A 20,828-nucleotide genomic window follows, 5' to 3' on the forward strand; every position below is an offset into this window, starting at 1 on the left:
TGCGTTGGCCAGGAATCGAACCCGGGTCAACTGCTTTGGAAGACAGCTATGCTCACCACTATACCACCAACGCTTCCCGGTTTTCAAAAGGGCATTTGTTAGTCAAATCTGTAAGCCACAACACCTGATTGTATGATTTCAATGCTCTACACTGTTAATCCATTAATTGACTGCAATGCACTTCTTTTGATGATGGAAAATATTAATACAATGCACAAATTAGGTTCAAAATGCAAATGAATAAATAAACATGATGTACACTGAAGTTCACTTTTTGGCACTTTTGGAAAAGAGAATTTGAATCACATGTTAAAGCAGATAATAGGAAAATATATTTAATAGCCTAATTTACATAAGACTATTCAGAGTTGGATATTTTTAAGATGCCTTAAATCTAGTATTCTCTGAATGACAAAGCCATGACTCTGTCCATATCCCATAAGTGCTACACATACCAACAAAGCTTCCCATTTGTTGAAAGGGCATTTCTTGGACAGTGTATTCCTAATTCCTTCAAAACAAGAATAATTCTCTAAGGAGTTTATGATCTTAAAAATTGAATACAAACTATGCGTTGGCCGGGAACTGAACCCGGGTCATGCTTGGAAGGCAGCTATGCTCACTACTATACCACCAACGCTTCGCATTTGTTAGTCAAATCTGTAAGTCACAACACCTGATTGTATGATTTCAATGCGCTACACTGTTAATCCATTAATTGACTGCAATGCACTTCTTTTGATGATGGAAAATATTAATACAATGCACAAATTAGGTTAAAAATGCAAATGAATAAATACATGATGTACACTGAAGTCCACTTTTTAGCACTTTTGGAAAAGAGAATTTGAATCACATGCTAAAGCAGATAATAGGAAAATATATTTAATAGCCTAATTTACATAAGACTATTCAGAGTTCGATATTTTTAAGATGCCTTAAATCTAGTATTCTGTGAATGACAAAGCCATGACTCTGTCCATACCCCATAAGTGCTACACATACTAAGAAAGCTTCCCATTTGTTGAAAGGGCATTTCTTGGTCAGTGTATTCCTGATTTCTTCAAAACAAGAAACATTCTCTAAGGAGCTTATGATCTTAAAAAATTAAAAGAATACACAAGAAAAATAATGTGTTGGCCAGTGCTACACATACCAACAAAGCTTCCCGTTTTTTGAAAAGGCATTTCTTGGTCAGTGTATTCCTAATTCCTTCAAAACAAGAATAATTCTCTAAGGAGTTTATGATCTTAAAAATTGAATACAAACTCTGCGTTGGCCGGGAACTGAACCCGGGTCATGCTTGGAAGGCAGCTATGCTCACCACTATACCACCAACGCTTCCCAGTTTTCAAAAGGGCATTTGTTAGTCAAATCTGTAAGTCACAACACCTGATTGTATGATTTCAATGCGCTACACTGTTAATCCATTAATTGACTGCAATGCACTTCTTTTGATGATGGAAAATATTAATACAATGCACAAATTAGGTTAAAAATGCAAATGAATAAATACATGATGTACACTGAAGTCCACTTTTTAGCACTTTTGGAAAAGAGAATTTGAATCACATGCTAAAGCAGATAATAGGAAAATATATTTAATAGCCTAATTTACATAAGACTATTCAGAGTTGGATATTTTTAAGATGCCATAAATCTAGTATTCTCTGAATGACAAAGCCATGACTCTGTCCATATCCCATAAGTGCTACACATACCAACAAAGCTTCCCATTTGTTGAAAGGGCATCTCTTGGACAGTGTATTCCTGATTTCTTCAAAACAAGAAACATTCTCTAAGGAGCTTATGATCTTAAAAAATGAAAAGAATACACAAGAAAAATCATGCGTTGGCCAGTGCTACACATACCAACAAATCTTCCCATTTTTTGAAAGGGCATTTCTTGGTCAGTGTATTCCTAATTCCTTCAAAACAAGAAAAATTCTCAAAGGAGCTTATGCTCACCACTATACCAGCAACGCTTCCCGGTTTTCAAAAGGGCATTTGTTAGTCAAATCTGTAAGCCACAACACCTGATTGTATGATTTCAATGCTCTACACTGTTAATCCATTAATTGACTGCAATGCACTTCTTTTGATGATGGAAAATATTAATACAATGCACAAATTAGGTTAAAAATGCAAATGAATAAATAAACATGATGTACACTGAAGTCCACTTTTTGGCACTTTTGGAAAAGAGAATTTGAATCACATGCTAAAGCAGATAATAGGAAAATATATTTAATAGCCTAATTTACATAAGACTATTCAGAGCTGGATATTTTTAAGATGCCATAAATCTAGTATTCTCTGAATGACAAAGCCATGACTCTGTCCATATCCCATAAGTGCTACACATACCAACAAAGCTTCCCATTTGTTGAAAGGGCATTTCTTGGTCAGTGTATTCCTGATTTCTTCAAAACAAGAAACATTCTCTAAGGAGCTTATGATCTTAAAAAATGAAAAGAATACACAAGAAAAATCATGCGTTGGCCAGTGCTACACATACCAACAAAGCTTCCCGTTTTTTGAAAAGGCATTTCTTGGTCAGTGTATTCCTAATTCCTTCAAAACAAGAAAAATTCTCAAAGGAGCTTATAATCTTAAAAAATGAATAGAATACAAACTATGCGTTGGCCAGGAATCGAACCCGGGTCAACTGCTTTGGAAGACAGCTATGCTCACCACTATACCACCAATGCTTCCCGGTTTTCAAAAGGGCATTTGTTAGTCAAATCTGTAAGCCACAACACCTGATTGTATGATTTCAATGCGCTATACTGTTAATCCATTAATTGACTGCAATGCACTTCTTTTGATGATGGAAAATATTAATACAATGCACAAATTAGGTTAAAAATGCAAATGAATAAATAAACATGATGTACACTGAAGTCCACTTTTTGGCACTATTGGAAAAGAGAATTTGATTCACATGCTAAAGCATAGGAAAATATATTTAATAGCCTAATTTACATAAGACTATTCAGAGCTGGATATTTTTAAGATGCCATAAATCTAGTATTCTCTGAATGACAAAGCCATGACTCTGTCCATATCCCATAAGTGCTACACATACCAACAAAGCTTCCCATTTGTTGAAAGGGCATTTCTTGGACAGTGTATTCCTGATTTCTTCAAAACAAGAAACATTCTCTAAGGAGCTTATGATCTTAAAAAATGAAAAGAATACACAAGAAAAATCATGCGTTGGCCAGTGCTACACATACCAACAAAGCTTCCCGTTTTTTGAAAGGGCATTTCTTAGTCAGTGTATTCCTGATTTCTTCAAAACAAGAAACATTCTCAAAGGAGCTTATGATCTTAAAAAATGAAAAGAATACACAAGAAAAATCATGCGTTGGCCAGTGCTACACATACCAACAAAGCTTCCCGTTTTTTGAAAGGGCATTTCTTGGTCAGTGTATTCCTAATTCCTTCAAAACAAGAATAATTCTCTAAGGAGTTTATGATCTTAAAAATTGAATACAAACTATGCATTAGCAGGGAATCAAACCCGGGTCAACTGCTTGGAAGGCAGCTATGCTCACCACTATACCACTAACGCTTCCCAGTTTTCAAAAGGGCATTTATTAGTCAAATCTGTAAGCCACAACACCTGATTGTATGATTTCAATGCGCTACACTGTTAATCCATTAATTGACTGCAATGCACTTCTTTTGATGATGGAAAATATTAATACAATGCACAAATTAGGTTAAAAATGCAAATGAATAAATACATGATGTACACTGAAGTCCACTTTTTAGCACTTTTGGAAAAGAGAATTTGAATCACATGCTAAAGCAGATAATAGGAAAATATATTTAATAGCCTAATTTACATAAGACTATTCAGAGTTGGATATTTTTAAGATGCCATAAATCTAGTATTCTCTGAATGACAAAGCCATGACTCTGTCCATATCCCATAAGTGCTACACATACCAACAAAGCTTCCCATTTGTTGAAAGGGCATCTCTTGGACAGTGTATTCCTGATTTCTTCAAAACAAGAAACATTCTCTAAGGAGCTTATGATCTTAAAAAATGAAAAGAATACACAAGAAAAATCATGCGTTGGCCAGTGCTACACATACCAACAAAGCTTCCCATTTTTTGAAAGGGCATTTCTTGGTCAGTGTATTCCTAATTCCTTCAAAACAAGAAAAATTCTCAAAGGAGCTTATGCTCACCACTATACCAGCAACGCTTCCCGGTTTTCAAAAGGGCATTTGTTAGTCAAATCTGTAAGCCACAACACCTGATTGTATGATTTCAATGCTCTACACTGTTAATCCATTAATTGACTGCAATGCACTTCTTTTGATGATGGAAAATATTAATACAATGCACAAATTAGGTTAAAAATGCAAATGAATAAATAAACATGATGTACACTGAAGTCCACTTTTTGGCACTTTTGGAAAAGAGAATTTGAATCACATGCTAAAGCAGATAATAGGAAAATATATTTAATAGCCTAATTTACATAAGACTATTCAGAGCTGGATATTTTTAAGATGCCATAAATCTAGTATTCTCTGAATGACAAAGCCATGACTCTGTCCATATCCCATAAGTGCTACACATACCAACAAAGCTTCCCATTTGTTGAAAGGGCATCTCTTGGACAGTGTATTCCTGATTTCTTCAAAACAAGAAACATTCTCTAAGGAGCTTATGATCTTAAAAAATGAAAAGAATACACAAGAAAAATCATGCGTTGGCCAGTGCTACACATACCAACAAAGCTTCCCATTTTTTGAAAGGGCATTTCTTGGTCAGTGTATTCCTAATTCCTTCAAAACAAGAAAAATTCTCAAAGGAGCTTATGCTCACCACTATACCAGCAACGCTTCCCGGTTTTCAAAAGGGCATTTGTTAGTCAAATCTGTAAGCCACAACACCTGATTGTATGATTTCAATGCTCTACACTGTTAATCCATTAATTGACTGCAATGCACTTCTTTTGATGATGGAAAATATTAATACAATGCACAAATTAGGTTAAAAATGCAAATGAATAAATAAACATGATGTACACTGAAGTCCACTTTTTGGCACTTTTGGAAAAGAGAATTTGAATCACATGCTAAAGCAGATAATAGGAAAATATATTTAATAGCCTAATTTACATAAGACTATTCAGAGCTGGATATTTTTAAGATGCCATAAATCTAGTATTCTCTGAATGACAAAGCCATGACTCTGTCCATATCCCATAAGTGCTACACATACCAACAAAGCTTCCCATTTGTTGAAAGGGCATTTCTTGGTCAGTGTATTCCTGATTTCTTCAAAACAAGAAACATTCTCTAAGGAGCTTATGATCTTAAAAAATGAAAAGAATACACAAGAAAAATCATGCGTTGGCCAGTGCTACACATACCAACAAAGCTTCCCGTTTTTTGAAAAGGCATTTCTTGGTCAGTGTATTCCTAATTCCTTCAAAACAAGAAAAATTCTCAAAGGAGCTTATAATCTTAAAAAATGAATAGAATACAAACTATGCGTTGGCCAGGAATCGAACCCGGGTCAACTGCTTTGGAAGACAGCTATGCTCACCACTATACCACCAATGCTTCCCGGTTTTCAAAAGGGCATTTGTTAGTCAAATCTGTAAGCCACAACACCTGATTGTATGATTTCAATGCGCTATACTGTTAATCCATTAATTGACTGCAATGCACTTCTTTTGATGATGGAAAATATTAATACAATGCACAAATTAGGTTAAAAATGCAAATGAATAAATAAACATGATGTACACTGAAGTCCACTTTTTGGCACTATTGGAAAAGAGAATTTGATTCACATGCTAAAGCATAGGAAAATATATTTAATAGCCTAATTTACATAAGACTATTCAGAGCTGGATATTTTTAAGATGCCATAAATCTAGTATTCTCTGAATGACAAAGCCATGACTCTGTCCATATCCCATAAGTGCTACACATACCAACAAAGCTTCCAATTTGTTGAAAGGGCATTTCTTGGACAGTGTATTCCTGATTTCTTCAAAACAAGAAACATTCTCTAAGGAGCTTATGATCTTAAAAAATGAAAAGAATACACAAGAAAAATCATGCGTTGGCCAGTGCTACACATACCAACAAAGCTTCCCGTTTTTTGAAAGGGCATTTCTTGGTCAGTGTATTCCTGATTTCTTCAAAACAAGAAACATTCTCAAAGGAGCTTATGATCTTAAAAAATGAAAAGAATACACAAGAAAAATCATGCGTTGGCCAGTGCTACACATACCAACAAAGCTTCCCGTTTTTTGAAAGGGCATTTCTTGGTCAGTGTATTCCTAATTCCTTCAAAACAAGAATAATTCTCTAAGGAGTTTATGATCTTAAAAATTGAATACAAACTATGCATTAGCAGGGAATCAAACCCGGGTCAACTGCTTGGAAGGCAGCTATGCTCACCACTATACCACTAACGCTTCCCAGTTTTCAAAAGGGCATTTATTAGTCAAATCTGTAAGCCACAACACCTGATTGTATGATTTCAATGCGCTACACTGTTAATCCATTAATTGACTGCAATGCACTTCTTTTGATGATGGAAAATATTAATACAATGCACAAATTAGGTTAAAAATGCAAATGAATAAATAAACATGATGTACACTGAAGTCCACTTTTTGGCACTTTTGGAAAAGAGAATTTGAATCACATGCTAAAGCAGATAATAGGAAAATATATTTAATAGCCTAATTTACATAAGACTATTCAGAGCTGGATATTTTTAAGATGCCATAAATCTAGTATTCTCTGAATGACAAAGCCATGACTCTGTCCATATCCCATAAGTGCTACACATACCAACAAAGCTTCCCATTTGTTGAAAGGGCATTTCTTGGTCAGTGTATTCCTGATTTCTTCAAAACAAGAAACATTCTCTAAGGAGCTTATGATCTTAAAAAATGAAAAGAATACACAAGAAAAATCATGCGTTGGCCAGTGCTACACATACCAACAAAGCTTCCCGTTTTTTCAAAAGGCATTTCTTGGTCAGTGTATTCCTAATTCCTTCAAAACAAGAAAAATTCTCAAAGGATCTATAATCTTAAAAAATGAATAGAATACAAACTATGCGTTGGCCAGGAATCGAACCCGGGTCAACTGCTTTGGAAGACAGCTATGCTCACCACTATACCACCAACGCTTCCCGGTTTTCAAAAGGGCATTTGTTAGTCAAATCTGTAAGCCACAACACCTGATTGTATGATTTCAATGCTCTACACTGTTAATCCATTAATTGACTGCAATGCACTTCTTTTGATGATGGAAAATATTAATACAATGCACAAATTAGGTTCAAAATGCAAATGAATAAATAAACATGATGTACACTGAAGTCCACTTTTTGGCACTTTTGGAAAAGAGAATTTGAATCACATGTTAAAGCAGATAATAGGAAAATATATTTAATAGCCTAATTTACATAAGACTATTCAGAGTTGGATATTTTTAAGATGCCTTAAATCTAGTATTCTCTGAATGACAAAGCCATGACTCTGTCCATATCCCATAAGTGCTACACATACCAACAAAGCTTCCCATTTGTTGAAAGGGCATTTCTTGGACAGTGTATTCCTAATTCCTTCAAAACAAGAATAATTCTCTAAGGAGTTTATGATCTTAAAAATTGAATACAAACTATGCGTTGGCCGGGAACTGAACCCGGGTCATGCTTGGAAGGCAGCTATGCTCACCACTATACCACCAACGCTTCGCATTTGTTAGTCAAATCTGTAAGTCACAACACCTGATTGTATGATTTCAATGCGCTACACTGTTAATCCATTAATTGACTGCAATGCACTTCTTTTGATGATGGAAAATATTAATACAATGCACAAATTAGGTTAAAAATGCAAATGAATAAATACATGATGTACACTGAAGTCCACTTTTTAGCACTTTTGGAAAAGAGAATTTGAATCACATGTTAAAGCAGATAATAGGAAAATATATTTAATAGCCTAATTTACATAAGACTATTCAGAGTTCGATATTTTTAAGATGCCTTAAATCTAGTATTCTGTGAATGACAAAGCCATGACTCTGTCCATACCCCATAAGTGCTACACATACTAAGAAAGCTTCCCATTTGTTGAAAGGGCATTTCTTGGTCAGTGTATTCCTGATTTCTTCAAAACAAGAAACATTCTCTAAGGAGCTTATGATCTTAAAAAATTAAAAGAATACACAAGAAAAATAATGCGTTGGCCAGTGCTACACATACCAACAAAGCTTCCCGTTTTTTGAAAAGGCATTTCTTGGTCAGTGTATTCCTAATTCCTTCAAAACAAGAATAATTCTCTAAGGAGTTTATGATCTTAAAAATTGAATACAAACTCTGCGTTGGCCGGGAACTGAACCCGGGTCATGCTTGGAAGGCAGCTATGCTCACCACTATACCACCAACGCTTCCCAGTTTTCAAAAGGGCATTTGTTAGTCAAATCTGTAAGTCACAACACCTGATTGTATGATTTCAATGCGCTACACTGTTAATCCATTAATTGACTGCAATGCACTTCTTTTGATGATGGAAAATATTAATACAATGCACAAATTAGGTTAAAAATGCAAATGAATAAATACATGATGTACACTGAAGTCCACTTTTTAGCACTTTTGGAAAAGAGAATTTGAATCACATGCTAAAGCAGATAATAGGAAAATATATTTAATAGCCTAATTTACATAAGACTATTCAGAGTTGGATATTTTTAAGATGCCATAAATCTAGTATTCTCTGAATGACAAAGCCATGACTCTGTCCATATCCCATAAGTGCTACACATACCAACAAAGCTTCCCATTTGTTGAAAGGGCATCTCTTGGACAGTGTATTCCTGATTTCTTCAAAACAAGAAACATTCTCTAAGGAGCTTATGATCTTAAAAAATGAAAAGAATACACAAGAAAAATCATGCGTTGGCCAGTGCTACACATACCAACAAAGCTTCCCATTTTTTGAAAGGGCATTTCTTGGTCAGTGTATTCCTAATTCCTTCAAAACAAGAAAAATTCTCAAAGGAGCTTATGCTCACCACTATACCAGCAACGCTTCCCGGTTTTCAAAAGGGCATTTGTTAGTCAAATCTGTAAGCCACAACACCTGATTGTATGATTTCAATGCTCTACACTGTTAATCCATTAATTGACTGCAATGCACTTCTTTTGATGATGGAAAATATTAATACAATGCACAAATTAGGTTAAAAATGCAAATGAATAAATAAACATGATGTACACTGAAGTCCACTTTTTGGCACTTTTGGAAAAGAGAATTTGAATCAAATGTTAAAGCAGATAATAGGAAAATATATTTAATAGCCTAATTTACATAAGACTATTCAGAGTTGGATATTTTTAAGATGCCATAAATCTAGAATTCTGTGAATGACAAAGCCATGACTCTGTCCATACCACATAAGTGCTACACATACCAGGAAAGCTTCCCATTTGTTGAAAGGGCATTTCTTGGTCAGTGTATTCCTGATTTCTTCAAAACAAGAAACATTCTCTAAGGAGCTTATGATCTTAAAAAATGAAAAGAATACACTGTTAATCCATTAATTGACTGCAATGCACTTCTTTTGATGATGGAAAATATTAATACAATGCACAAATTAGGTTAAACATGTAAATGAATAAATAAACATGATGTACACTGAAGTCCACTTTTTGGCACTTTTGGAAAAGAGAATTTGAATCACATGCTAAAGCAGATAATAGGAAAATATATTTAATAGCCTAATTTACATAAGACTATTCAGAGCTGGATATTTTTAAGATGCCATAAATCTAGTATTCTCTGAATGACAAAGCCATGACTCTGTCCATATCCCATAAGTGCTACACATGCCAACAAAGCTTCCCATTTGTTGAAAGGGCATTTCTTGGTCAGTGTATTCCTGATTTCTTCAAAACAAGAAACATTCTCTAAGGAGCTTATGATCTTAAAAAATGAAAAGAATACACAAGAAAAATCATGCGTTGGCCAGTGCTACACATACCAACAAAGCTTCCCGTTTTTTGAAAAGGCATTTCTTGGTCAGTGTATTCCTAATTCCTTCAAAACAAGAAAAATTCTCAAAGGAGCTTATAATCTTAAAAAATGAATAGAATACAAACTATGCGTTGGCCAGGAATCGAACCCGGGTCAACTGCTTTGGAAGACAGCTATGCTCACCACTATACCACCAATGCTTCCCGGTTTTCAAAAGGGCATTTGTTAGTCAAATCTGTAAGCCACAACACCTGATTGTATGATTTCAATGCGCTATACTGTTAATCCATTAATTGACTGCAATGCACTTCTTTTGATGATGGAAAATATTAATACAATGCACAAATTAGGTTAAAAATGCAAATGAATAAATAAACATGATGTACACTGAAGTCCACTTTTTGGCACTATTGGAAAAGAGAATTTGATTCACATGCTAAAGCAGATAATAGGAAAATATATTTAATAGCCTAATTTACATAAGACTATTCAGAGCTGGATATTTTTAAGATGCCATAAATCTAGTTTTCTCTGAATGACAAAGCCATGACTCTGTCCATATCCCATAAGTGCTACACATACCAACAAAGCTTCCCATTTGTTGAAAGGGCATTTCTTGGACAGTGTATTCCTGATTTCTTCAAAACAAGAAACATTCTCTAAGGAGCTTATGATCTTAAAAAATGAAAAGAATACACAAGAAAAATCATGCGTTGGCCAGTGCTACACATACCAACAAAGCTTCCCGTTTTTTGAAAGGGCATTTCTTGGTCAGTGTATTCCTGATTTCTTCAAAACAAGAAACATTCTCAAAGGAGCTTATGATCTTAAAAAATGAAAAGAATACACAAGAAAAATCATGCGTTGGCCAGTGCTACACATACCAACAAAGCTTCCCGTTTTTTGAAAGGGCATTTCTTGGTCAGTGTATTCCTAATTCCTTCAAAACAAGAATAATTCTCTAAGGAGTTTATGATCTTAAAAATTGAATACAAACTATGCATTAGCAGGGAATCAAACCCGGGTCAACTGCTTGGAAGGCAGCTATGCTCACCACTATACCACTAACGCTTCCCAGTTTTCAAAAGGGCATTTATTAGTCAAATCTGTAAGCCACAACACCTGATTGTATGATTTCAATGCGCTACACTGTTAATCCATTAATTGACTGCAATGCACTTCTTTTGATGATGGAAAATATTAATACAATGCACAAATTAGGTTAAAAATGCAAATGAATAAATAAACATGATGTACACTGAAGTCCACTTTTTGGCACTTTTGGAAAAGAGAATTTGAATCACATGCTAAAGCAGATAATAGGAAAATATATTTAATAGCCTAATTTACATAAGACTATTCAGAGCTGGATATTTTTAAGATGCCATAAATCTAGTATTCTCTGAATGACAAAGCCATGACTCTGTCCATATCCCATAAGTGCTACACATACCAACAAAGCTTCCCATTTGTTGAAAGGGCATTTCTTGGTCAGTGTATTCCTGATTTCTTCAAAACAAGAAACATTCTCTAAGGAGCTTATGATCTTAAAAAATGAAAAGAATACACAAGAAAAATCATGCGTTGGCCAGTGCTACACATACCAACAAAGCTTCCTGTTTTTTCAAAAGGCATTTCTTGGTCAGTGTATTCCTAATTCCTTCAAAACAAGAAAAATTCTCAAAGGATCTATAATCTTAAAAAATGAATAGAATACAAACTATGCGTTGGCCAGGAATCGAACCCGGGTCAACTGCTTTGGAAGACAGCTATGCTCACCACTATACCACCAACGCTTCCCGGTTTTCAAAAGGGCATTTGTTAGTCAAATCTGTAAGCCACAACACCTGATTGTATGATTTCAATGCTCTACACTGTTAATCCATTAATTGACTGCAATGCACTTCTTTTGATGATGGAAAATATTAATACAATGCACAAATTAGGTTCAAAATGCAAATGAATAAATAAACATGATGTACACTGAAGTCCACTTTTTGGCACTTTTGGAAAAGAGAATTTGAATCACATGTTAAAGCAGATAATAGGAAAATATATTTAATAGCCTAATTTACATAAGACTATTCAGAGTTGGATATTTTTAAGATGCCTTAAATCTAGTATTCTCTGAATGACAAAGCCATGACTCTGTCCATATCCCATAAGTGCTACACATACCAACAAAGCTTCCCATTTGTTGAAAGGGCATCTCTTGGACAGTGTATTCCTGATTTCTTCAAAACAAGAAACATTCTCTAAGGAGCTTATGATCTTAAAAAATGAAAAGAATACACAAGAAAAATCATGCGTTGGCCAGTGCTACACATACCAACAAAGCTTCCCATTTTTTGAAAGGGCATTTCTTGGTCAGTGTATTCCTAATTCCTTCAAAACAAGAAAAATTCTCAAAGGAGCTTATGCTCACCACTATACCAGCAACGCTTCCCGGTTTTCAAAAGGGCATTTGTTAGTCAAATCTGTAAGCCACAACACCTGATTGTATGATTTCAATGCTCTACACTGTTAATCCATTAATTGACTGCAATGCACTTCTTTTGATGATGGAAAATATTAATACAATGCACAAATTAGGTTAAAAATGCAAATGAATAAATAAACATGATGTACACTGAAGTCCACTTTTTGGCACTTTTGGAAAAGAGAATTTGAATCAAATGTTAAAGCAGATAATAGGAAAATATATTTAATAGCCTAATTTACATAAGACTATTCAGAGTTGGATATTTTTAAGATGCCATAAATCTAGAATTCTGTGAATGACAAAGCCATGACTCTGTCCATACCACATAAGTGCTACACATACCAGGAAAGCTTCCCATTTGTTGAAAGGGCATTTCTTGGTCAGTGTATTCCTGATTTCTTCAAAACAAGAAACATTCTCTAAGGAGCTTATGATCTTAAAAAATGAAAAGAATACACTGTTAATCCATTAATTGACTGCAATGCACTTCTTTTGATGATGGAAAATATTAATACAATGCACAAATTAGGTTAAACATGTAAATGAATAAATAAACATGATGTACACTGAAGTCCACTTTTTGGCACTTTTGGAAAAGAGAATTTGAATCACATGCTAAAGCAGATAATAGGAAAATATATTTAATAGCCTAATTTACATAAGACTATTCAGAGCTGGATATTTTTAAGATGCCATAAATCTAGTATTCTCTGAATGACAAAGCCATGACTCTGTCCATATCCCATAAGTGCTACACATGCCAACAAAGCTTCCCATTTGTTGAAAGGGCATTTCTTGGTCAGTGTATTCCTGATTTCTTCAAAACAAGAAACATTCTCTAAGGAGCTTATGATCTTAAAAAATGAAAAGAATACACAAGAAAAATCATGCGTTGGCCAGTGCTACACATACCAACAAAGCTTCCCGTTTTTTGAAAAGGCATTTCTTGGTCAGTGTATTCCTAATTCCTTCAAAACAAGAAAAATTCTCAAAGGAGCTTATAATCTTAAAAAATGAATAGAATACAAACTATGCGTTGGCCAGGAATCGAACCCGGGTCAACTGCTTTGGAAGACAGCTATGCTCACCACTATACCACCAATGCTTCCCGGTTTTCAAAAGGGCATTTGTTAGTCAAATCTGTAAGCCACAACACCTGATTGTATGATTTCAATGCGCTATACTGTTAATCCATTAATTGACTGCAATGCACTTCTTTTGATGATGGAAAATATTAATACAATGCACAAATTAGGTTAAAAATGCAAATGAATAAATAAACATGATGTACACTGAAGTCCACTTTTTGGCACTATTGGAAAAGAGAATTTGATTCACATGCTAAAGCAGATAATAGGAAAATATATTTAATAGCCTAATTTACATAAGACTATTCAGAGCTGGATATTTTTAAGATGCCATAAATCTAGTTTTCTCTGAATGACAAAGCCATGACTCTGTCCATATCCCATAAGTGCTACACATACCAACAAAGCTTCCCATTTGTTGAAAGGGCATTTCTTGGACAGTGTATTCCTGATTTCTTCAAAACAAGAAACATTCTCTAAGGAGCTTATGATCTTAAAAAATGAAAAGAATACACAAGAAAAATCATGCGTTGGCCAGTGCTACACATACCAACAAAGCTTCCCGTTTTTTGAAAGGGCATTTCTTGGTCAGTGTATTCCTGATTTCTTCAAAACAAGAAACATTCTCAAAGGAGCTTATGATCTTAAAAAATGAAAAGAATACACAAGAAAAATCATGCGTTGGCCAGTGCTACACATACCAACAAAGCTTCCCGTTTTTTGAAAGGGCATTTCTTGGTCAGTGTATTCCTAATTCCTTCAAAACAAGAATAATTCTCTAAGGAGTTTATGATCTTAAAAATTGAATACAAACTATGCATTAGCAGGGAATCAAACCCGGGTCAACTGCTTGGAAGGCAGCTATGCTCACCACTATACCACTAACGCTTCCCAGTTTTCAAAAGGGCATTTATTAGTCAAATCTGTAAGCCACAACACCTGATTGTATGATTTCAATGCGCTACACTGTTAATCCATTAATTGACTGCAATGCACTTCTTTTGATGATGGAAAATATTAATACAATGCACAAATTAGGTTAAAAATGCAAATGAATAAATAAACATGATGTACACTGAAGTCCACTTTTTGGCACTTTTGGAAAAGAGAATTTGAATCACATGCTAAAGCAGATAATAGGAAAATATATTTAATAGCCTAATTTACATAAGACTATTCAGAGCTGGATATTTTTAAGATGCCATAAATCTAGTATTCTCTGAATGACAAAGCCATGACTCTGTCCATATCCCATAAGTGCTACACATACCAACAAAGCTTCCCATTTGTTGAAAGGGCATTTCTTGGTCAGTGTATTCCTGATTTCTTCAAAACAAGAAACATTCTCTAAGGAGCTTATGATCTTAAAAAATGAAAAGAATACACAAGAAAAATCATGCGTTGGCCAGTGCTACACATACCAACAAAGCTTCCCGTTTTTTCAAAAGGCATTTCTTGGTCAGTGTATTCCTAATTCCTTCAAAACAAGAAAAATTCTCAAAGGATCTATAATCTTAAAAAATGAATAGAATACAAACTATGCGTTGGCCAGGAATCGAACCCGGGTCAACTGCTTTGGAAGACAGCTATGCTCACCACTATACCACCAACGCTTCCCGGTTTTCAAAAGGGCATTTGTTAGTCAAATCTGTAAGCCACAACACCTGATTGTATGATTTCAATGCTCTACACTGTTAATCCATTAATTGACTGCAATGCACTTCTTTTGATGATGGAAAATATTAATACAATGCACAAATTAGGTTCAAAATGCAAATGAATAAATAAACATGATGTACACTGAAGTCCACTTTTTGGCACTTTTGGAAAAGAGAATTTGAATCACATGTTAAAGCAGATAATAGGAAAATATATTTAATAGCCTAATTTACATAAGACTATTCAGAGTTGGATATTTTTAAGATGCCTTAAATCTAGTATTCTCTGAATGACAAAGCCATGACTCTGTCCATATCCCATAAGTGCTACACATACCAACAAAGCTTCCCATTTGTTGAAAGGGCATTTCTTGGACAGTGTATTCCTAATTCCTTCAAAACAAGAATAATTCTCTAAGGAGTTTATGATCTTAAAAATTGAATACAAACTATGCGTTGGCCGGGAACTGAACCCGGGTCATGCTTGGAAGGCAGCTATGCTCACCACTATACCACCAACGCTTCGCATTTGTTAGTCAAATCTGTAAGTCACAACACCTGATTGTATGATTTCAATGCGCTACACTGTTAATCCATTAATTGACTGCAATGCACTTCTTTTGATGATGGAAAATATTAATACAATGCACAAATTAGGTTAAAAATGCAAATGAATAAATACATGATGTACACTGAAGTCCACTTTTTAGCACTTTTGGAAAAGAGAATTTGAATCACATGCTAAAGCAGATAATAGGAAAATATATTTAATAGCCTAATTTACATAAGACTATTCAGAGCTGGATATTTTTAAGATGCCATAAATCTAGTATTCTCTGAATGACAAAGCCATGACTCTGTCCATATCCCATAAGTGCTACACATACCAACAAAGCTTCCCATTTGTTGAAAGGGCATCTCTTGGACAGTGTATTCCTGATTTCTTCAAAACAAGAAACATTCCCTAAGGAGCTTATGATCTTAAAAAATGAAAAGAATACACAAGAAAAATCATGCGTTGGCCAGTGCTACACATACCAACAAAGCTTCCCATTTTTTGAAAGGGCATTTCTTGGTCAGTGTATTCCTAATTCCTTCAAAACAAGAAAAATTCTCAAAGGAGCTTATGCTCACCACTATACCACCAACGCTTCCCGGTTTTCAAAAGGGCATTTGTTAGTCAAATCTGTAAGCCACAACACCTGATTGTATGATTTCAATGCTCTACACTGTTAATCCATTAATTGACTGCAATGCACTTCTTTTGATGATGGAAAATATTAATACAATGCACAAATTAGGTTAAAAATGCAAATGAATAAATAATCATGATGTACACTGAAGTCCACTTTTTGGCACTTTTGGAAAAGAGAATTTGAATCAAATGTTAAAGCAGATAATAGGAAAATATATTTAATAGCCTAATTTACATAAGACTATTCAGAGTTGGATATTTTTAAGATGCCATAAATCTAGAATTCTGTGAATGACAAAGCCATGACTCTGTCCATACCCCATAAGTGCTACACATACCAGGAAAGCTTCCCATTTGTTGAAAGGGCATTTCTTGGTCAGTGTATTCCTGATTTCTTCAAAAAAAGAAACAATCTCTAAGGAGCTTATGATCTTAAAAAATGAAAAGAATACACTGTTAATCCATTAATTGACTGCAATGCACTTCTTTTGATGATGGAAAATATTAATACAATGCACAAATTAGGTTAAAAATGTAAATGAATAAATAAACATGATGTACACTGAAGTCCACTTTTTGGCACTTTTGGAAAAGAGAATTTGAATCACATGCTAAAGCAGATAATAGGAAAATATATTTAATAGCCTAATTTACATAAGACTATTCAGAGCTGGATATTTTTAAGATGCCATAAATCTAGTATTCTCTGAATGACAAAGCCATGACTCTGTCCATATCCCATAAGTGCTACACATACCAACAAAGCTTCCCATTTGTTGAAAGGGCATTTCTTGGTCAGTGTATTCCTGATTTCTTCAAAACAAGAAACATTCTCTAAGGAGCTTATGATCTTAAAAAATGAAAAGAATACACAAGAAAAATCATGTGTTGGCCAGTGCTACACATACCAACAAAGCTTCCCGTTTTTTGAAAAGGCATTTCTTGGTCAGTGTATTCCTAATTCCTTCAAAACAAGAAAAATTCTCAAAGGAGCTTATAATCTTAAAAAATGAATAGAATACAAACTATGCGTTGGCCAGGAATCGAACCCGGGTCAACTGCTTTGGAAGACAGCTATGCTCACCACTATACCACCAATGCTTCCCGGTTTTCAAAAGGGCATTTGTTAGTCAAATCTGTAAGCCACAACACCTGATTGTATGATTTCAATGCGCTATACTGTTAATCCATTAATTGACTGCAATGCACTTCTTTTGATGATGGAAAATATTAATACAATGCACAAATTAGGTTAAAAATGCAAATGAATAAATAAACATGATGTACACTGAAGTCCACTTTTTGGCACTATTGGAAAAGAGAATTTGAATCACATGCTAAAGCAGATAATAGGAAAATATATTTAATAGCCTAATTTACATAAGACTATTCAGAGCTGGATATTTTTAAGATGCCATAAATCTAGTATTCTCTGAATGACAAAGCCATGACTCTGTCCATATCCCATAAGTGCTACACATACCAACAAAGCTTCCCATTTGTTGAAAGGGCATTTCTTGGACAGTGTATTCCTGATTTCTTCAAAACAAGAAACATTCTCTAAGGAGCTTATGATCTTAAAAAATGAAAAGAATACACAAGAAAAATCATGCGTTGGCCAGTGCTACACATACCAACAAAGCTTCCCGTTTTTTGAAAGGGCATTTCTTGGTCAGTGTATTCCTGATTTCTTCAAAACAAGAAACATTCTCTAAGGAGCTTATGATCCTAAAAAATGAAAAGAATACACAAGAAAAATCATGCGTTGGCCAGTGCTACACATACCAACAAAGCTTCCCGTTTTTTGAAAGGGCATTTCTTGGTCAGTGTATTCCTAATTCCTTCAAAACAAGAATAATTCTCTAAGGAGTTTATGATCTTAAAAATTGAATACAAACTATGCATTAGCAGGGAATCAAAACCGGGTCAACTGCTTGGAAGGCAGCTATGCTCACCACTGTACCACTAACGCTTCCCAGTTTTCAAAAGGGCATTTATTAGTCAAATCTGTAAGCCACAACACCTGATTGTATGATTTCAATGCGCTACACTGTTAATCCATTAATTGACTGCAATGCACTTCTTTTGATGATGGAAAATATTAATACAATGCACAAATTAGGTTAAAAATGCAAATGAATAAATAAACATGATGTACACTGAAGTCCACTTTTTGGCACTTTTGGAAAAGAGAATTTGAATCACATGCTAAAGCAGATAATAGGAAAATATATTTAATAGCCTAATTTACATAAGACTATTCAGAGCTGGATATTTTTAAGATGCCATAAATCTAGTATTCTCTGAATGACAAAGCCATGACTCTGTCCATATCCCATAAGTGCTACACATACCAACAAAGCTTCCCATTTGTTGAAAGGGCATTTCTTGGTCAGTGTATTCCTGATTTCTTCAAAACAAGAAACATTCTCTAAGGAGCTTATGATCTTAAAAAATGAAAAGAATACACAAGAAAAATCATGCGTTGGCCAGTGCTACACATACCAACAAAGCTTCCCGTTTTTTCAAAAGGCATTTCTTGGTCAGTGTATTCCTAATTCCTTCAAAACAAGAAAAATTCTCAAAGGATCTATAATCTTAAAAAATGAATAGAATACAAACTATGCGTTGGCCAGGAATCGAACCCGGGTCAACTGCTTTGGAAGACAGCTATGCTCACCACTATACCACCAACGCTTCCCGGTTTTCAAAAGGGCATTTGTTAGTCAAATCTGTAAGCCACAACACCTGATTGTATGATTTCAATGCTCTACACTGTAAATCCATTAATTGACTGCAATGCACTTCTTTTGATGATGGAAAATATTAATACAATGCACAAATTAGGTTCAAAATGCAAATGAATAAATAAACATGATGTACACTGAAGTCCACTTTTTGGCACTTTTGGAAAAGAGAATTTGAATCACATGTTAAAGCAGATAATAGGAAAATATATTTAATAGCCTAATTTACATAAGACTATTCAGAGTTGGATATTTTTAAGATGCCTTAAATCTAGTATTCTCTGAATGACAAAGCCATGACTCTGTCCATATCCCATAAGTGCTACACATACCAACAAAGCTTCCCATTTGTTGAAAGGGCATTTCTTGGACAGTGTATTCCTAATTCCTTCAAAACAAGAATAATTCTCTAAGGAGTTTATGATCTTAAAAATTGAATACAAACTATGCGTTGGCCGGGAACTGAACCCGGGTCATGCTTGGAAGGCAGCTATGCTCACCACTATACCACCAACGCTTCGCATTTGTTAGTCAAATCTGTAAGTCACAACACCTGATTGTATGATTTCAATGCGCTACACTGTTAATCCATTAATTGACTGCAATGCACTTCTTTTGATGATGGAAAATATTAATACAATGCACAAATTAGGTTAAAAATGCAAATGAATAAATACATGATGTACACTGAAGTCCACTTTTTAGCACTTTTGGAAAAGAGAATTTGAATCACATGCTAAAGCAGATAATAGGAAAATATATTTAATAGCCTAATTTACATAAGACTATTCAGAGCTGGATATTTTTAAGATGCCATAAATCTAGTATTCTCTGAATGACAAAGCCATGACTCTGTCCATATCCCATAAGTGCTACACATACCAACAAAGCTTCCCATTTGTTGAAAGGGCATCTCTTGGACAGTGTATTCCTGATTTCTTCAAAACAAGAAACATTCCCTAAGGAGCTTATGATCTTAAAAAATGAAAAGAATACACAAGAAAAATCATGCGTTGGCCAGTGCTACACATACCAACAAAGCTTCCCATTTTTTGAAAGGGCATTTCTTGGTCAGTGTATTCCTAATTCCTTCAAAACAAGAAAAATTCTCAAAGGAGCTTATGCTCACCACTATACCACCAACGCTTCCCGGTTTTCAAAAGGGCATTTGTTAGTCAAATCTGTAAGCCACAACACCTGATTGTATGATTTCAATGCTCTACACTGTTAATCCATTAATTGACTGCAATGCACTTCTTTTGATGATGGAAAATATTAATACAATGCACAAATTAGGTTAAAAATGCAAATGAATAAATAATCATGATGTACACTGAAGTCCACTTTTTGGCACTTTTGGAAAAGAGAATTTGAATCAAATGTTAAAGCAGATAATAGGAAAATATATTTAATAGCCTAATTTACATAAGACTATTCAGAGTTGGATATTTTTAAGATGCCATAAATCTAGAATTCTGTGAATGACAAAGCCATGACTCTGTCCATACCCCATAAGTGCTACACATACCAGGAAAGCTTCCCATTTGTTGAAAGGGCATTTCTTGGTCAGTGTATTCCTGATTTCTTCAAAAAAAGAAACAATCTCTAAGGAGCTTA

General features: G+C 34.6%; 5 non-coding genes across 5 annotated transcripts; all 5 read right to left on the bottom strand.

The window, feature by feature from the left end:
* TRNAW-CCA (transfer RNA tryptophan (anticodon CCA)) lies at positions 1 to 73 on the bottom strand. Its single transcript has one exon. It is a non-coding gene; the product is annotated as a tRNA-Trp (tRNA).
* A 7,038-nt stretch (positions 74 to 7,111) lies between these two features.
* On the bottom strand, positions 7,112 to 7,184 carry TRNAW-CCA (transfer RNA tryptophan (anticodon CCA)). Its single transcript has one exon. It is a non-coding gene; the product is annotated as a tRNA-Trp (tRNA).
* Positions 7,185 to 11,764: 4,580 nt separating this feature from the next.
* TRNAW-CCA (transfer RNA tryptophan (anticodon CCA)) lies at positions 11,765 to 11,837 on the bottom strand. The gene has a single exon. It is a non-coding gene; the product is annotated as a tRNA-Trp (tRNA).
* Positions 11,838 to 15,151: 3,314 nt separating this feature from the next.
* TRNAW-CCA (transfer RNA tryptophan (anticodon CCA)) lies at positions 15,152 to 15,224 on the bottom strand. The gene has a single exon. It is a non-coding gene; the product is annotated as a tRNA-Trp (tRNA).
* Positions 15,225 to 19,088: 3,864 nt separating this feature from the next.
* TRNAW-CCA (transfer RNA tryptophan (anticodon CCA)) lies at positions 19,089 to 19,161 on the bottom strand. Its single transcript has one exon. It is a non-coding gene; the product is annotated as a tRNA-Trp (tRNA).
* Between the last annotated feature and the right edge of the window lie 1,667 nt (positions 19,162 to 20,828).

The sequence above is a fragment of the Taudactylus pleione genome, unplaced genomic scaffold, assembly GCF_031769625.1.
Source record: "Taudactylus pleione unplaced genomic scaffold, aTauple2 ptg000050l, whole genome shotgun sequence".
Classification (NCBI taxonomy): Eukaryota; Metazoa; Chordata; class Amphibia; order Anura; family Myobatrachidae; genus Taudactylus; species Taudactylus pleione.